The sequence below is a fragment of the Staurois parvus genome, unplaced genomic scaffold (assembly GCF_062004578.1).
Source record: "Staurois parvus isolate SC_StPar_1 unplaced genomic scaffold, SC_StPar_1.0 ptg000686l, whole genome shotgun sequence".
NCBI classification, from domain to species: domain Eukaryota; kingdom Metazoa; phylum Chordata; class Amphibia; order Anura; family Ranidae; genus Staurois; species Staurois parvus.
Genome location: NW_028318482.1, coordinates 2,589,666 through 2,601,943, shown reverse-complemented (window position 1 = coordinate 2,601,943; position 12,278 = coordinate 2,589,666). Strand labels below are relative to the sequence as shown.

The window sequence follows — 12,278 nt, the reverse complement described above, 5'->3', positions numbered from 1 at the left end:
TGTAATGCTTACGAATATTCTTTGGTGATTATTTTCTTCAGGTTCTTCTGGGTCATAAGCAGCTTTCGATTATGCAAGGTCTTTCGTATCTAATTCTTCTCGTACAAAAACAGTACACATTAAACAAAAATTGCTCGTTCTGTTCCGAACGACAAAAAGTTTGATGTTTGCACCATCGTTAATTTTCGTTCGTAAGATCGGAATCAGCTGTTGAAAATGATGTACACACCGTCAGAAAATTGCACGATAGCTCGTCAGACGAATACGTTCGTCCGATTTCCTTATAGTGTGTACGGGGCATTACATGGCAATGTTGTGTCTGTGATACTTAGGATACTTCTCAAGATATTTAGAGTGTTTCCATGAATTTTCACAGCCTAACTTAAAAATAGACATAATGCTTTCTCAGTGACAGTTTCAGCCAACCTAAAATCAAGAATACTTTAAAAAGTATCTCCACTTTTGTTGAAAAGAAAACATTCCCCTCTGGGTGATCTATGCACATTGCAAGGATTTTAACAAAGTGTGTTGCGGATTTCTACCTTTTGTTATTCTAAAGAAAGAGCTGTATGTTTGTCTGTGTCCATATGGAGAGTGAATCTGTATGGAAGTGATTTCATAATTATCCATCAGCTGCTGCACCTGCAGGGCTCTAATGAAGAAATTGGCTGGGTCTGCATCCCTTTAGACGTGATTTTCCTTTTGAAGTATCTCACCAAAAAGGATATTTTTCTTGCAGGTGATGCCAAAAATATGACAGAAAATTACAGCACTGCAGAGTAAAAAGGAAAGGTAATTGTTAATAACATTTAATTACAATATGACTTGTGTTGCAATTGTGTACACTATATTAACTTTTCTTTATTTGCTATTTTTTCCCATGAAAGTGGAGTTACCCTTTAACCCTTTTGCCGTCAGGACTGTGCGTTGTATGGACCTGACAGCAGGGGGGGTTTTATACACAATCCGGTGGCTGCATCTGTCAGGTGGAAGCCTCCCGATCGCTTCCAAAACTCCAGGCACCAGTGCCCCCCCCCCGCACACGCTCTCCCACTATGCATCCGGGCTCCGATTGCTTATCTGCAGGCCCAGGGAGCACCATGGTGGGTGCTGTCATATGGGGAAGAGAGGGGAGAGTGGACAAACATTCTAAAGACGTTCGTCCGCTTTTAGACCCCGCATGTCTAAATAAAGAGAACCTGTCACCTAAAAAATCATCACGTATGGGATGAAAAAAAAAGTTATGTAAAATTAAAGTAATTTTTTTTATTTCAAAAAAATAAAGTTACAACCCAGGACATAACATTCCCCCCCAAAATAATTTTGAGGCCCCTCCACCCCTACATATACGCACGTACAAACTAAATCACACACATAGGGGTGCATGTGCATGAAAACGTGATTACGATACACGATATGTTACATATCACCGCGCATGTTGGAGTGGGAGCAAGAATTCTAGCACAAGACTTCTTCCATAAATGCTAAACTGATGACCTAGAGAGGCTTTTGAAGCACTGCCTATAGAAAATATAGGGTACTGAGGTTTGTCGCCATTTCATAGGCGATCACAAATTTAAGGTTTGACATGTTGGGCACCTATTTACTCAGCAAAACCTCGTCTTTTATATGTTACAAAAAATTTGTGTAATTTATTGTGTTTGTTTGCCCTAAAATTTACTTTAGTGTGTTTTCTACTGAAATTTGTGAACCTTTAATATAAAGTAAATTTTTTATGCCATAAGAGGTAGTATGACATAAAAAATTGGAATTACCACTATTTTATTCTCTAGGATGTCTGCTTTCAGAAAATATATAATGGTTGGGGGTTTTGTGTAATCTTCAGGCCTAAAATGGTTTTTAAACATGTGCAAAAAATGCAAAAATGGTTTTGGCAGCGAAAGGGCTAAGTCTTAAAATGTAAGCATGTATGTCTTATTTCATATACTTCTATTGCATATCATAGAGTTCTTTTTTTATTCTTTTTGAGTCACGTACATTTAATTAAACCAGAGGCGTAACTAGAACCTTTAGGGCCTGGTTGCAATAAACCATTCATCTAAGCCGGGGCCCTTCCCATTGATCCCTTTACATCTGAATCCACAGAGTTTCCCCTTACATCTCAATCCGCAGAGTTCCCCTTTACATCTGAATCTGCAGGGTTCCCCTTTACATCAGAATCTGCAGGGTTCCCCTTTATGTCTAAATCCCCTAAATCTGAACACACAGAGTTCAAATACACTGTAAGGGCAGACTCTGATGTAAGGGCGAACTCTGGGGACTCTAATTTAAGGGAAACACTGAGAACTCTGATGTAAGGAGGGAACTGTGATGTAAGAAAGAACACTGCAGACTCTGGTGTAAATGGGGAACTGTGATATAAGGGGGTCTAGAGCCCCCACTTACATCAGAGTTCCCAGCATTGCCCTTTAAAGGATAAGTTCACCTTTACAAAAAAAAATTAATAAATGCACATTATTTTGCAGGTACAAAAAAAATGCCTTTATATTTTCTTATTAGGAGCCTGTAAAGCATTGCACCCATAATTAGCAACTTGGCACTGTCCTGCAGATTATTTATGTATCTGTCTGCCTGCATCTCCAATACATTCTGACAGGAAGAATCAATGAACTACCAGAGCGCTCAACAGCACTCAACAAGCTGTACCCAAATGAAATTGTCCTTTTTTCACAGAGTTCAAATACACTGTAAGGGCAGACTCTGATGTAAGGGCGAACTCTGGGGACTCTAATTTAAGGGAAACACTGAGAACTCTGATGTAAGGAGGGAACTGTGATGTAAGAAAGAACACTGCAGACTCTGGTGTAAATGGGGAACTGTGATATAAGGGGGTCTAGAGCCCCCACTTACATCAGAGTTCCCAGCATTGCCCTTTAAAGGATAAGTTCACCTTTACAAAAAAAAATTAATAAATGCACATTATTTTGCAGGTACAAAAAAAATGCCTTTATATTTTCTTATTAGGAGCCTGTAAAGCATTGCACCCATAATTAGCAACTTGGCACTGTCCTGCAGATTATTTATGTATCTGTCTGCCTGCATCTCCAATACATTCTGACAGGAAGAATCAATGAACTACCAGAGCGCTCAACAGCACTCAACAAGCTGTACCCAAATGAAATTGTCCTTTTTTCACACAAGTAGACCTTTCTTTGTGTGGTATTTGATCACCAATAGGTTTTTATTTTTTGTGATATAAACAAAAAAAAACTGAAAAGTTTGAAAAAAAAGCATATTGTTTTTACTTTCGGTTATAAAAAATATCCAGTAAACTCAAATTTAGTAAAAAATTTAGGCCAAAATGTATTCTGCTACATGTCTTTGGTAAAAAAAAAATCCCAATACATGCATATTAATTGGTTTGTGTGAAAGTTATAGCGTCTAAAAACTATGCTATCCAGAAAGTATTCACAGCACTTAACTTTTGCCACATTTTGTTATATTACAGACTTATTCCAAAATGGATTAAATTCATTTTTTTTCCTCAACATTCTACAAATAATACCCCATAATGACAACGTGAAAGAAGTTCATTTTGAAATCTCTGCAATTTATTAAAAATAGAAAAAACACATGTACATAAATATTCACAGCCTTTGCCATGACATTCAAAATTGAGCTCTTGTGCATCCTGCTCCCACTGATCATCCTTGGGATGTTTCCACAGCTTGATTGGAGCCCACCTGTGGGAAATGTAGTTGATTGGACATGAGTAGGAAAGGCATAAACCTATCTATATAAAGGTCCCACAGTTAACCGTGCATGTCAGAGCACAAATCAAGCCATGAAGTCCAAGGAATTGTCCATAGACCTTTGAGACAGGATTGTATCAAGGCACAGATCTGGGGAAGGGTACAGAAAGATTTCTGCAGCATTGAAGGTCCCAATGAGCACAATGGCCTCCATCATCCATAAATGGAAGAAGTTTGGAACCACCAGGAATCTTCCTAGAGATGGCCGTCCAGGCAAAATGAGTGATTAAGGGAGAAGGGCCTTAGCCAGGGAGGTAACCAAGCACCCAATGGTCACTTCGAAAGAACTCCAATGTTTCTCTGTGGAGAGAGGAGAACCTTCCAGAAGAACAACCATCTCTGCAGCACTCCACCAATTAGGCCTGTATGGTAGAGTGGCCAGACAGAATCCACTCCCCAGTAAAAGGCAAATGGCAGCCCGCCTGGAGTTTGCAAAAAGGCACCTGAGGAACTCTCAGACCATGAGAAACAAAACTCTCTGGTCTGATGAAACAAAGATTGAACTCTTTGGCCTGAATGCCAAGTGGCATGTCTGGAGGAAACCAGGCACCGCTCACCACCTAGCCAATACCATCCCTACAGTAAAGCATGGTGGTGGCAGCATCATGCTGTGGGGATGTTTTTCAGCTGCACGAACTGGGAGACTAGTCAGGATTGAAGGAAATGTGAATGCAGTAATGTACAGAGACATCCTTGATAAAAACCTGTTCTAGACCACTATGGACCTTAGACTGGAGTGACGGTTCATCTTTCAACAGGACAACGACCCTAAGCACACAGCCCACATAACAAAGGGGTGGCTACAGGCCAACTCTATGCATGTCCTGGAGTGGCACAGCGAGAGCCCAGTTTGAACCCGATTGAACATCTCTGGAGAGGTCTGAAAATGGCTGTGCACCAACGCTCCCCATCCAACCTGATGGAGATTGAGAGGTACTGCAAAGAAGAATGGGAGAAATTACCCAAAAATAGGTGTGCCAAGTTTGTAGCATCATACTCAAAACAACTTGAGGCTGCAATTGGTGCTAAAGGTGCTTCAACAAAGTATTAAGCAAAGGCTGTGAATACTTATGTACATGTTTATTTTTTATTTTTAATAAATTGCAAAGATTTCAAAATGAAATTCTTTAATGTTGTCATTATGGGGTATTGTTTGTAGAATGTTGAGGAAAAAAATGAATTTAATCCACTTTGGAATAAGGCTGTAACATAACAAAATGTGGCGAAAGTTAAGCGCTGTGAATACTTTCTGGATGAACTGTATATTGGAATTTACGCAGCTTTTACATTCTGACTGCCTATCACATTTTTTGAGGTGCTAAAATGCCAGGGCAGTACATACCTCCCCCCCCCCAAAGTACCCTTTTGGAAATTAGACACCCCAAGGAATTTGCTGACAGGCATGTTGAGCCCATGGAACATTTTAATTTTTTGCCAAAATTTTTGGAAAATTACAATTTTTTTTTACACAAAGTTGTAACTTTATTATATATTGCTCACGCATGTCATAGGTATTTGTGGAATAACACCCCCGAAAACACATTCTACTATTTCTCCCAAGTATGGGCATACCACATGTGAGAGACCATTTGGTAGCCTAGCTACATACAGGTCCCCAAAATCCAATGACCACCTCCAGGTTTCAAAGGGCATATTTCCTTATTTCCTCATATCACTTTCCCACTACCTATCACTGTTTTGGAGGCCCTAAAATCATACAAACACCCCCCCCCCATGACCCTTTTTTTCGAAAAGTAGACATCCCAAGAAATTTGATAAGAGGCATGGTGAGTATTTTGCAGATATAATTTTTGTCACAGGATTTTGAAAACAATAATGGAAAATAAAAAATAAATTTATGTTTTCTTTCTTTGTTTTCCAAAAACTTGTGGCAACAAATGAGATCTGCTAAATATTCACTTTGCTTCTTAGCAAATACCTTGGAGTGTCTACTTTCCAAACAGGGGCCATTTGGGGGGTTGGGGGGAGGTGCTTCTACTATCCTGGCATTTCAGGGCCAACATTAGAAGCTTATGCCACACATCACCCACTCTTCTAACCACTCAAAGAACAAGCCTTTTCTGATACTTTTTGTTTACTTGAAAAATAGTTTTTTTGCTCGAAAATTACTGTGAACCCCAAACATTATATTTTTTTTAAAGCAGAGGCCCTAGAGAATAAAACGATGGGTCCTGAAATTCTTTATGTTCCACAGTATTTGTGCATGTTACCCTGAGTAAATGGATACCAAACATGACATGCTTTAAAAATGCGCACGCCCGTGCAACAGCGACAAATTACGCACATTTTTAATATACATAGGCAACATTTTATAAGCATTTACAGGTCACCACTTTAGATTTACACAGGAAGTCTAGTGCTAGAATTACTGCCCTTGATCTGATGTTTGTGGTGATATCTCACATGCCTTTTGTAATCTGTTTACATACCGCCACAGGACCGCCGCTTGCGTTTGCCTTTGCGTGCAATGGGGATGGGAGTACATTTTCTTTTAAATACTTATTTTTCTTTTTTAATTATTTTTACTCTGTCCCTTTTATTTTTTCCTATCACTTTTATTGTTATCACAGGGAATGTAAATATCAGCTGTGATAGCAATAGGTAGTGGAAGGTACTCTTTTCTGAGAAATCTGGGGTCTATTAGATTGGTGTGATGAGATGCTTTCTCAATTTTAAAATGGCGCTGTTTATATCTGGCAAAACAGAAATTATGAAATGCTCATAGCTTCCGGTCTCTTAGGCCATAGAGATAATTGGAGGCATTCCAGTCTCTGATCAGCTCTATTGTCAGGCGGAACTGCTTGCTGCATTTGTGAGCTCCCCAGTGGATGGGAGAGCCCCAGAAAACGTTGAAAGGTGGCAGGAGAGGTGGGGGAGTCCGATGCTTGTAAAAGTAATCCAGCGGCTAATTAGTGGCTAAAAAATTTTTTACATGAAAGCCGACCGCCAGCTGAAAAAAATTATACCAGGATGATGCCTGCAGCTACATCCCGGTATAAGCACTCAAAGTCCAGCGACATACTGGTACGTTGCTGGACAATGTAAGGCATATATGTAACAGCAGAGAACATGGGCATATTTGATGAATTGGGTCTGTGGACCAATATGACCGCAATTCATTACATTTTTGTAATGCCCATGTTGAGGATTAAAAAAAAGTTTTAAATTCGGAAGTCGTGATAGGTCTCCATGCGAATTGTCTAGCAAGAGCTGAATTTGGGTGGGCAGCCATGTATTGTTGTGTGTATAAATTGCTTTGGCCCACAATCAATTCATACAAATCTTCCATGAAAAACAGCAGAGTGGCTAAACACCAGTGCTGGCAGCGAATGGAGCCGATCCTGCTAACACTGCATTTTTTAGAACACTATACAAAGGAGGAACTAGTATAGTTTTGTTCATGATCAATATATTGATCTGTACAAACACTATACTAATAATGGTGGTGATCATCAACCTATAACGTGAGTGTGATAGTGTGCAGGCAATCTAACGCTAGCTGATGCTGCTAGTGGCATTAATACAGTGATCAGTGAAAAATTCTATATACTGGCTGGGTGACAGGGTGATCAAAGGGTTAATAGGGGAGATTAAAGAGTTAAATGTGCTAATCTAATGTGTGTAAAATGCAGTGCTTTTACTCAGAGCGGTGTTCCCTCTTATTTCCCTGGACGGCACCTGAAAATAGAAAGCAATGTAAGATTACGTCGCTTTGCCCAGAGCTGCAGCTCGCCTACACATTGTTGGCGGGCGGGCGGCAAGTAGTTACAAAAAATATATATTTCTCTCAATTATTTATTTATTTTTTTACAATTTTTTAAAAAATACTTTCATTAGAGTAGTGAAATCTTACCATAGTAACTTTGTACTACTCTGGGGGGGTGATCAGGGATTTTCTGTTTTTCCTTACACTTTGCATTGCAGGAGCAATGAAGGTTACTGCTCTACAATGCAAAGCTTGCTTTGAATTGTCATGAATGTGTTAAGTTCATGACAGTTCAAAGTACAGTGATCTGTGATTGGCTCCAGTTGGTCACATGGTACAGGGTGCTGTGATTGGCCCCATGTGCCATGTGAGAGCTGTGGACCAATCACAGTTCTCCAGGAACAAAAGCAAAGCTTTTACGAATCAGGTTGATTCATAAAGGCTTTGTTGTCATTGTGATCACGTGATCGAACAGTGATCACATGATCACCAAGTCCCGATTACTGGGACTCTCATATCCGGTGGACACAGCGGACATGGGGGAGAGGGGTGCGTGCAGCGCCCCCCTATGTTGGTAAGCACCAACAACGTATAGGTACAAAATATATGTATGTGGAAATTGAATATAGTAATACAAAACCTGAGTTACTTAAGTAAGCAAGTATTTACTTCATGTAATACTAATAAAAAATTTGACAATTGACATTTTTTATTAAAATACTCCTGTCAAATAATAATATAATTTATAACCTGGAAACATAAGCTGTAACGAATTTGGAATGTACTTAGAATCTGTGTTCAGAAACCATGAAAATAGAATATACAGAACAAAATGGCTTCCAGCATGCCCAAGATGATAAGTTCAGACCTTTCTGTTTAATTCTGTGAGCCCAGAACCATTCCGACACCACCTTGAATTTCATAACAGACCTGAATGACCTGCTATGGACCATTTTTTCCAACACTCTCCCTGCTCCTTTGTTTACATTTCCCTGTCAGCCTGTCAATCCCAGACTGACAGCTGAAAGAGCAGGGCAGGGATGAGTCACTGATTGTTAGGACACCAGCAGGTGCCGGCTTCTTTACAACCAGCATCCCTGAGCTGGCACTGTCACATTTAACAGTGGTAGGAATACCTCTGCTAAAGGATTCAACTCTTACTTAATACATTTATTAAACAGCAAGTGGCTAGACCGCAAATTAATTAGCCACTTTCAATCTGCTCTATAGCAGTTTTACTGCTATATGATGGTATTCCTGTGCAAAATCACGTAAATATACATGATTTTGCATTTTCCTGCCACACAGGGGTGCACATGCACCACCAGAGGCAATCTTCTGCTGCGAACTGTCGCAGCAGAAAACGATCTACAAGCCCTGCCGATCGTTGGTCAGAGAGGAAGAACAGGGCTATGGCTATGTTTGCACAGCCATAGCTCCGTTGTGACAAAAGGGAGTCATGAATCCTGTCTCTCTGCAGAGCTCAGAACACGATCTATCACTTCCCTTAGTAAAAGCACCACCTAGTGTACACCAAGCACATAGCTAGGCATGCACTTAACCCTTTGCTCACCCTAGGTATTAACCCCTTACCAACCAGTGTCAAAGTACAGTGATCAGTATATATTTTTAGCACTAATCACTGTATTAGTGTCACTGGTTCCCACAAAGTTTCAGTTAGTGTAAAAATGTCTGCCGCAATATCACAGTCCCGCTATACATTTTATTGGATGTTTTATAGCAGAAAATAAAAAAAATGTTTTTTTCGAAATCATCAGCCTTTTTTTGTTTATAGCTCAAAAAGTAAAAATGGCAGAGGTGATCAAATACCACCAAAAGAAAAAACTCTATTAGTAGCAAAAAAAGACATCAATTTTATTTGAGTGCAGCATTGCATGACTGCATAATTGTCAGTCAAAGTAACGCAGCGCCGTATTGCAAAGAATGGCCTTGTCAGGAAGGGGGATAAATCTCCGGGAGGGCAAGTGGTTAACAAGTGTATTTTTAATTTAAAAGTATCATTTAAAATAATATTTTTGTAGCCAATGATGAACTTTTATTAAATTATATATTATTAGGTACTAAAGACCTGGTGATTTTGCTTTTTGTGTTTAATGACACTTTAAATTACAACATGGCTTTGTACCATATGTATATGCTATTTTCTTCTTTTCACAAACGAAAGAAATGAGAAAGCAACAGAAGGTAAGTTAAGAAAAAGTATAAAAAAAGGAAAGCACAATTGATCTGGATCCTCAATGTCATTTCTTACGTTGTAATATGGGCAGCACAGTGGCTAAGTGGGCAGCACAGTGGCTAAGTGGCTAGCACTTCCACCTGGCAGTACTAGTGTCATTGGTTCGAATCCCAACCATGGCACCACCTGCCTGGAGTTTGCATGTTCTCCCTGTGCCTGCGAGGGTTTCCTCTGGGTACTCCAGTTTCCTTCCACACTCCAAAGACATGCTGGTAGGTTAATTGGATCCTGTATAAATTGGCCCTAGTATGTGTATGAATGAATGTAAGTTAGGGACCTTAGATTGTACGCCCCTTAAGGGTTAGGGACTGATGTGAATGTACAATATATGTATGCAAAGTGCTGCGTAAATTGATGGTGCTATACAAGTACCTGAAATAAATAAATATTACAGAACCTTTATAAAACATACTGGTAAGCAGATTTAGGCCTTTTTCACAGAGGATGGAATCCGCCTGTGATCTGCTCGCCTAGCTAGGAAGCTGTCTGCTTATCCCCACTGAGCAGATGATGACAGGACTGTGTTCACTTCGCTTATGCAGAGCAGACACAGCCCACTCTTATCTATGGGCAGTCAGATGTAAACGGACTACCTGTCCTGTTATGCTCAATTGCTGTCTTATTCGATCCACTGGACGAAAGTGGAATGGATCCCCATCTGTCTGTTTATAGTGAATCGGATTGGATGTAGGCACATTTCCATTTATACCTGTGGCTCCATAGAGGAGAATGGAGGTACCGATCGGGTCCGCCTGAAAAATGGACAGATAGGCCCAATCAGAATGTTCGTGTGAAAGTGGCCTTACAGTTTTACTGAAGACAACCAGATGTCACATGAATTATCTACGTAACTATTAATAATGAAATATAATAAAAATCCAGTTTTTGTTTCTTTCAGTGGCATTATCCCTAATCTCTGCATGTACACAGTGAATCTTATCAATACAAATTTCCAAAGTTTGTGCAGAAAGACTAAAGGCTCATAATCTATGGGGAAGACTTTTGTTATGTATCATGGCACCAATTTTTCTGCAGCTGTGGACATCATCAGGCATGGATTTCATCAATCATCTGGAGGCATGCTAGGAAAAGGAGTCTATGTTAGTAAAGATGAACATAAAGCCCTTCGGTATCCCCTAAAGGATAAAACAGATCAGGTTGTTTTGACGCTTGTAGTGAAAGTAGGTAGGGTAAAAAAGATTGATTTAAGCCATTGCCATCTGAAGAAGACATGGCATTATTTTGCTTATAATACAGCATGGGTACCACCACATTCTGGCATAGTTCCCAGTGGTTTGGAGGAAGACTGTGTTTGGAACCCCAAGAGGATCAAGGTGGTTGGCATTTTCTATACTGCTAAACCAGTGCATATGCATTATCTTCTGCAGTTACTTAAACAGCATAATAAGTAAACAAAGGTAAAATGTATTATTATCTGCCAGAAAATAAAATGTATTATCTGAAATGTTAAGTTTGTTGTCCTTGCAGTAAGTAAAAGGCATATAGCAAAAATATTTATGATAAAATAAATATCTGACAATGTGTGTCAAAGTTATGGATTATAATAACTAAGAAGCTCAATCATTTCTAAAACATAAATATTATATGTGCTTTTTTAAAGTGGTTTTGAAGGTTTTTTACCCTAATGCATTCTCTACATTGAAGGTACAAAACCACCTGATATCAATCCAACACTGGGCATGAGAGCAGCGGCTCTCTCCACTCTCTCTCCCTCCCTATAGGCTCAGAGACATCCAGTGAGGAGGGAGCAAGGGGGCAGCACACAGAGTGCCATTTGGGAATGAGCCTGAGCAAGTGCCCTTATAGCAAGCTGCTTGCTGTAGGGGCACTCAGTGGTGGTGGTGGTGGTGGGAGGGGACCCAAGAGTGCCGGCAGGGGACCTGTGAATAGAAGGATCTGGGCAGGTAAATATGACATGTTTGTCATTTAAAAAAAAATGGGTTTACAATCACATTAAAGCCTAGTATTACCTAGAACATTTAGTTTCAAGTCGAAGAAGAATGGGAACAGGGTTTAATATACTGCTAGACTTCTACAGCACCAATTGAATTTAAGGGTATGAGCTCCGCACTTTGACACCACCTCAGCACTTCTGCCAAATTTTATAGACTTTAATTATTTTTTATTTTAGTTTATAAAAGTATTTCTTCAACACCAACAGATGCCCACCCAGAACCCTCTATGAAATATCTGGTACAGTATATACATTCAAAGAGAAAACATTTTTTGTACTCACCGTAAAATCCTTTTCTCTTGAGTTCTTTGAATGACACAGCTTTTCTTCATAAAAGATGGGCTGAAGTCACCACATTCAAGAGCAGGATGCTAGATGCAACCAAATTAAAAACACGCCTAAGGGGGGACCCTTTGGTGTTGGCCAACCCCCCCCCCCCCCCCCCAGCTACAACACTGAGTTTAGTTCATAACCGGCAGTAGTAGGACAAGAATACCGAGACATCCAAAAAGGAGATTGGTGGGCACTATGTTCTTCAATGAACTC

The 12,278-nt window shown here is 39.8% G+C and overlaps 1 long non-coding RNA gene across 1 annotated transcript; it reads left to right on the top strand.

Annotated features, from left to right (window-relative positions):
* The first annotated feature begins 738 nt into the window (after nt 1-738).
* Nucleotides 739-11,228, top strand: LOC149447451 (uncharacterized). Its single transcript, XR_016305878.1, has 2 exons — nt 739-792; nt 10,656-11,228. It is a non-coding gene; the product is annotated as an uncharacterized LOC149447451 (long non-coding RNA).
* Nucleotides 11,229-12,278: the final 1,050 nt, after the last annotated feature.